Consider the following 7,451-nt stretch of genomic DNA (forward strand, 5'->3'; position numbering starts at 1 on the left):
GTGGAATTTAAATCTGTTCAGTGCATGATTGACTGCTGTACAAAGATTAATAATTCAAAGACTTGCAAATTTTTTTGTAGTGTACGTTAAGCGGTGCATGGTTGACTGTCAACTTGAGGTTGCCGTCATGCTTGAAATTCTTCCAAACTTTAAACCCGTGTTTACCTTTTCATAGAGCTGTCACTTCATGAATGAAGAATTACAGGAAATGGGGGGGGGGGGGGGGTCAAGAAATTCCCCCTTTCCCTGCCTGTACCGTTTCCCATGGTTTTCATTATGGGAGGAGGATGCGTGGTTTATGTTCTGGTCCAAAAGAGTTTTATTCAGCAGGTTTGCTATCATGCCACATATCTTTTTAGTAGAGGCAAAGCACAATGACCCTTTGATAAGACATAAAGTGTAGGTCCCGTGTGTTATAATGAACAGAGTAAAATCGAACAAGTAAGACTGGGCTTCATCCATGTTGGATGATATAAGAGAAGTTGATGATATCATTGTGCTACAAGCTTCCCTTCCTGTTGATCTATACAATCCGTACTTACAAAGCGTTACTAAATACGCACTATGTTTGACTGAAATAGATTTGGATGAAATGAATTAGGTCTTAAATGAAATAATGCTGGAATAATATGTAATAATGACATGTAAGGGAGAGGCAAGCTGTAGTACCATTTGTTAAGTTGTTTTTCTCTGTATGCGTGTGGTGTACAGACCATAAATTAATTGGTTATGAGGTGATGCTTTCACCTCATCAGTTTGCACGTGTGATTTTGACCAGTATCGCTTTGATGTGAATGCATTTCAGATGTCTAATTTCCACAATGTTTAGTCCTAAATCCAATTTCAGTGAAAATTTTCTACCAGTCCTCTGTGTTGGATTCTTCTACTTTCTTTCTGTACCAAAGATAATGTAGTCGTTCAATGGGTTGTTCACTTTTACATGCACTTTTATTAGAGACCATTCCATATGATGAACACTTGCTTGGAGTTCAAATTCCTTGTTGATGATGGCCAAATTAGCATCATGATTTCATAAAGCTTTCTGTCTCTGCCTGTACTTACCAGAAATATTTTCTCATATCCAATGGGGAAAAAAAGCACCCAAATATGTTATGCATTCCCCTGTGTAGAATTGTAATGCTTATAGATTGTAGTACTTTTTTATGTGTATAAATGCCAAAAATTTGAAGAATTAGTGCAACGAGTCAAACTAGTTGTTGAATCAAATGATGATTATAATATGCTGGTTAGGATTTTATGGTGTCTTACAGAGCTTGGGTTATTCTGACCGTATGGGTGCAATGATTGAAACTCACTACAGAGCACTACAGTTAATGTAGGTTTGATGGTAGGCCAATTTACTGAAGGCATTACTAACCTTTTTTTTTTTTTTTCACTTCCATTGTCAGAAAAAAAAACCCTGTCAAACAGAGATGTGTCTGTATTTTCATTTTTCTGTGTTCAAAATCTGTGCCAAATAGCCTACAGTTGTGTTTTGTGTCAAGCATGAAAGGAAGATTTGAAAGTATTTGTGCACTCAGCACACAGTGCACACAGTGTATCACTAAGTGACTGTATAATATGTGTTGATTGTTCTGTGAGTAAAGGTAGTGTTAAAAGCTCTAGCAATGATATTGTTCTGTGCCACAGATTTTGAAGGGAAATACACCCAGCACTGCAGAAGAACATTCATCTCTTGCTTCCATGTGTTTTCCTTCCAACTGCTCCCTTTGGATGATTTGTGTAAGACTGTTAAAATGCAGCAGAGGCAAAGCATGATGCTGTACCTGTGGAGACACAACAACAAACCACATCTACAGTGCACTCCCGATATAACGAACACCATTATAACGAAATTCCGGCTACAATGAAGTAAAAATTGAGGCCGCAACATTATCCACACTGTGTGTTTTTATTGTTTATTTGTTCTGTTATAACAAAATTTCGATATAACAAAAGAGAACTGCCGATCCCGAGGACTTCGTGATAACGGGAGTCCACTGTATATTGAAAGCTATCAGTAGCTTATAGAGAGCACACATCTCTCCATATTCAAACAGATTACTGAATGGAATGTTCACACACACACACACACACACAAAGAAAAAACCCCACCCATCAAGGATACCATGGTAATGGACCTCATTAGAGTATGTGTACCAACGTGTGATGTCATAGCCATTCATTGCCAGTGAAACTGTGAACAACAACCTCGCCTAGCCTGAATAATTATCTGCAGACACTATTGTCGCTAATAATCAAGCCTGCATCTGGTTCCAACCCGAGCAGAACCCAACAAAAGACTGTGACAAAATCATCTCCACACAAGGAATCTATTGTGCCCATAATAGCCCTCAAATATTCCTCGTGAGATTTCAATAACAGTCCAGAATAAAAGTACTATTGTACTTCTGTTGAAATGAGCCATAACAGAGCTGGGTAAAAATCAGGTCAGTTTGGGCAGTTTTTAGTCAATCCAGACTGGCATCTACTTCCAAAGTATTTTTAATTCTTGCCCAAGCAAAATGTATAGGTCCATTTGATATGATTTTAGAATGTGTGACCACTGTCGGTGGAAATGGACATAAACGAAAAATGCACAAACAAAATGAACACAATGAATAAAGATAGCAATGCACATAGCACGATGCTCTGATGTATTCTGAACTTTTTTGCATGCCTTGATCTTGCTTGCTGGTGAATGTCACGGTCAAGAAGCAAACCTAACCCACCTTAAGTGTGTACTTCCACATCCGTCTGTGTATCAGGCGGTACAAAGTTCACTCAAAATCATTGTAATGTGTCAATCATGCAACCAAATAGCAATGACATGGAAACAAATCTCTTCACTTGACCTGTGTGTACATAGATATGATGTAGAAAAGATTATAGAAACCATGGGTTATTGATAAATACATGGATAGATGTAAGCACATAGATAGTAGAAAAGAGCACATTGTTGATAAAAGGCATATATACATGTACAATGTATATCTATCAATCTATCTATCTCTCTATATACATACACACACATTTGTGCACACATACATAATATACATACATACAGACCTATATACATACATACATGTACATATATACATACCCCTACATACACACCAACACACAAACCTATACTTTTAATAATTGTTATATTCATACACACACACACAATACATACGGACTTGCGCTAACATTGTGTACGAGAGCCATGCGGTTCCTGCGTGCAGTCCATATAGGAAGATCAAGATAGGAGTTGGAACTACTGGTACAGTGCACTACCATTATAACGAAATTCCAGTTACAACGAAGTAAAAATTCAGGCCACAACGTTATCGGCTCCATGTATCTTAATTGTTTATTTGTTCGGTTATAACGAAATTTCGATATAACGAAAGAAAACTGCCGGTCCCGAGGACTTTGTTATAACGGGAGTCCACTGTAATAAAATGTAAAGCTGTGTGATAGCACATCGTACTCCGCATAAAAGGGACAGGGAGGGAGAGGAGGAGAGATAGAGAAAATGGAGACAGGAGGGAGAGGGTGGGGTGGAGGAAAGAGATACAGACAGAGACAGACAGACAGACAGACAGAGAGATAGTGATGGGGGGTGGGGGTGGAGAACTTTCCTACAGCAATGTATCCAGTACTAGGCCAGAATGAGCTGGCCATATCAAAGGGATCATATAGTTTTGGTTGAGACCTAATTTCAGGTTTCTTAGACCCCGTTTACAGTGCGAGGCTCGGCCGCGGCCGAGCCCACCTTCATTTCAGTGTAAACGCGCAAAACGCCAAATGCGAGGCCAAAATTGGCCTCGCATTTGGCCTCGCTCTGGAGGTGGTCTCGGCCGTGGCCGAGCCGCGGCCGAGCCCGGCCTTTATTCAGTGTAAACGCAAACTGGGCCAAATGCGCGGCCAATTTTAGTCTGGCTTCCAAACCCTCTGCCTGTATATTTCGCTATTCAGGATGTTAACCCCCTCAACGTCGAAAACTAGTATAGTTTAAGGTGGATTTGTCCTGCAAAGGATTTTTGTCCTTTGGCAAAGGCCTTTGCCCGAACGGCGACTTTGTCGCCACGCAATTCAGTTGGCAAAGGGTCCGAAAACCAGACAATACCAAATTGCGTTTGTTTACAAGCAGAGCGCCACTATGACAAAATATTGAAAGGTTTGAATTAAAAGCGCGGCCGAGCCCAGCAGTGTAAACAGACAAAATTGCGAGGCTCGGCCACGCAATTGAGGTCGGGCTCGGCCGCGGCCGAGCCGCGGCCGAGCCCGTCTATGAAAATGTCTTATGAAATATGAAAGAGAATGTAATTCTATGAGGAATTCAAAGTTTATGTGTATGACGAAAATTGGTTTGGAAATGCTTGAGATATCAAAAAAAGAGCGATTCTAATAAAGTGTGGGACCCATACTTTATTACGATCGCTTTCTTTTACTTTGTTTTTGGATGTTTCAGTCATTCCAAACTCGATTTTCATCAAATAAACTTTGAATTCCTCTTAAAATGGTATGCTCTGTACTATATCATAAGTGTTTTCTTGGTATCTTGCAAAAAAAATTAAAAGCCCAATTCTCATCTCCACCAAAACTGTATCATCCCTTTAAAGCTTGCTTTAATATTAAAGTGCAAGAGTAAGCAAAGCAAGAAGGAGAAATCCTGAGATAAAGACAGGAAGGAAATACAGAGCCAAGGTACACAGATGAACAATAAAGGCATGTCGACTAGAAAACAGTCATACTACCTGTTCTCCAAACACAACTTTTCCATACACAAACATATTATACACTGGTTCAAACACACACACACACACACACACACACACACGCACGTACTGATAAACACTGCTGTGACGAGATGTACTGTGGTAGAATTAATGTTTGAGAAAATATTCAAGAAAGTTACACAAATACTGTAGTTCTTGTCACGTAGCCTGTATGCACCACACAAACCCCCTGTCAAATGTGTGCCACATTATTCTGAGATTGCAGTGCTGGCATGCTTTGGGAAACATTCTCTTTGTCAAATCCGTCAACTTCTTATTAAAAAAATTTTTTTTTTTGTTATGAATGAGCAAAGTCGTAGAGAAAATCCCAAGCTCTGATATGATGTATATTTTATGACAAATCTATAATTATTTTTCTTTCAAATGACCAGCAGCTATGTTATAGTAGAGGCATGACTTGCACACTAAGTAATGACAGAAACTCATATATGAATCCGACTTCAGAGCACTCTAAATTTAAATACGGCGGTCATAACTGGGGGGCTTCCAAACAAGAACAAATGCACTTTCAATGGGTTATGCAATGAACCAGATGCATTGCTATGTCAGTGCATAACTTATCTTTTGTTAGGCATACTTGAAACCTCTCATTTAGTGACAATGAAACCGAAGTTCAGAAGCACAACTTCACACACACATACACCCACATCATACCTTGGGTACACAAAGTGCATTGTACTTCTACTACTTTAATATAGACCCACACACACACACACACACACTTCGCTCAAACAACCACAGAAAGTACCAACATACTTCCACACACAAGCCAATACCACGCACACAACACAACATCTACAATTATACACACACATACAAATATATGAAAAGCAGTAAAAAAAAAAAAAAAAAAAGAGAAAAAGCAAAACAAAACTCGGAGAACTGTGATGATTTGTCAAATAACATGACAGTATTATAAAACATAAAAGGCAAACATTCCATGCAAAAACTTCCAACACTATTTGCTTAATCGCAGCAAAACCAATATGGAATAACAATGCAACAATGGCTATTGATACACAGTCTAGTACACAGCCACCAGTGCTCATGTTTTGCTACTATACATCATTCCACACAATAGACAGTTGGATGTCTGATACTCCAAAGACAGTCTTTTTGCCACAAGTCTCCGAGAGACATGAACAACGAAGTAAAAACCATACAAGAGAGTAAAACAAGATATGGACTCCAAAATAATGACTGAAAACTACAGTGGTTTTGAAAAAGAGAATACTTTATAAAGACAGATGACAAACATGATACACATGATGTACAGAAAAAGAAGCAAGTTACATTGTAGTGGTAATGTATTGACAACGGCGTTCAAGTTTGTCCTCCATCTAAATAACATTGACAAAGTTAATCCTGTCTGTACCAGGTACAATTTTCGCAAATTGGAGCCGACGGCCTTTTTCGCGGCATGAAATTTCCATGAGTTGCCTCTAACATGCAATGCGTACAGTGTAGACAAGAACTTTCACGTGCATTTTAATTTCGCGAATCTTGGCTCTCGCAAAATTCCCGAAATTAAAATGCATACGAACATTCCTCGTTTTACAGTACTTTGGGCACTGTGTAAAATGATGTATGGGTTTTCTGTGCCAAATTTGCACTCAAAGCACACAAAGGTTAAAGGCACATGGTCCCGGTGGTTTAGTCAAATACGTACGCGGGCGCACAGCGCGTTTCCTACAGAGACCTACGCTATCGACTCCTCTTTAGCGCTTACGCTGTGGCCCACTTCCCCAAGTCCAAAGAAGTCCGATCCACTGTACTCAGTGGTCCAATCACAGCTCGGCTCATGATTCGGCTGAGGGGGATGACAGCTTTGGCAAACTTCTTTTGTGAATTCATACCAAGAAGCACATATGCACGCACCCTGGCATTACTACAAACTGCGCGATGCGCAGAGAAGACAACGAAGGCAACGTTACTTAGCAACACCTATGCACTTTACTCTTGATGACAGCTCAACTTCTGTAATCTTCGTATCAATGCTAACAGTGATCGGCAGTATCATCAACAGTGCTCTCTACGCTAACAGGATTATGCGCCTTTAGTAAGTGATGTGGATAAACCAAAATAATGCCAGTACCCACTCGACCACTCTATGCTCAGGTTGACTAAACTCAACAATGAAATTAGACCAACTGCATGGTATAAACACCATCCAAGCGAGACAAGATGTAAGAAAGTTGAGGAGTTTTTTAATGTTTCACAAGTTTTCACTGAACAGTGTCAGTGTCAGCAACAATTCATGAACATGTCATTCACTTTGTTTTGTTTTAATCTGTTCATTGAAGTCAACTTGAACATTTTTAATATTGTCAGCATTTTCCAAGTCATTTTAAGTTTGGTGTATTGCTATCTCAATACTAGCGCCAGCAATAATCCAAAATTCGAAATCAGTCTGTGCTAGCAGGTTGACTGCAAGTAGCTAATGCTGGGCACGGTGCTAAATGTCATCTGTTAAACTGAGCTCCACTTTCATGATGGCCACGTAAGTGTCTTTCCCCACACTGGATAACAGCAGCTCCTAGGGATTATTAGATCTATCAATTAAAAATCGGTGTTTGTGTTAGCATTGCTATATCTATGAGATCCACACTCATGTCCATGGATGCACATCATCCCCATTCACATTATTACTACATGCACAGTCTA

Source organism: Diadema setosum, chromosome 9, assembly GCF_964275005.1.
Source record: "Diadema setosum chromosome 9, eeDiaSeto1, whole genome shotgun sequence".
In the NCBI taxonomy this organism is placed as follows: Eukaryota; Metazoa; Echinodermata; class Echinoidea; order Diadematoida; family Diadematidae; genus Diadema; species Diadema setosum.